The sequence below is a fragment of the Lytechinus pictus genome, chromosome 6 (genome assembly GCF_037042905.1).
Source record: "Lytechinus pictus isolate F3 Inbred chromosome 6, Lp3.0, whole genome shotgun sequence".
Taxonomy (NCBI): Eukaryota; Metazoa; Echinodermata; class Echinoidea; order Temnopleuroida; family Toxopneustidae; genus Lytechinus; species Lytechinus pictus.
Window position 1 is genome coordinate 9,310,603 of NC_087250.1, and position 359 is coordinate 9,310,961.

A 359-nucleotide genomic window follows, 5' to 3' on the forward strand; every position below is an offset into this window, starting at 1 on the left:
TTAAACGTGCCATTAGTGAGATTTTTGTTCCGAATTATTGGCAATGTGGCGAGATGATTTTTTAGTTTCCACTAATGAAATAACTACAGAGTCTAGTTTTATGAGAATGAATTTGATTATTAATTGAGGATATCGATAATGTATCATCAATATTATGGTTAATTCATCCAGTGGCGTAAGAAGCTAGATGTGTATCGGCATGATCGGGCAAAATTTATCAAAACGTTGCGAGCGAGCAAAAATGTCTACATTTTTATTACAAATAGGCCTACCAAATTTTGTGATAGATTTTGACATAAGAAGAATTATAATATTTCATCCTTTTTCATTTTTTTTTCTTGGTGTTTTTTTTTTTTTTT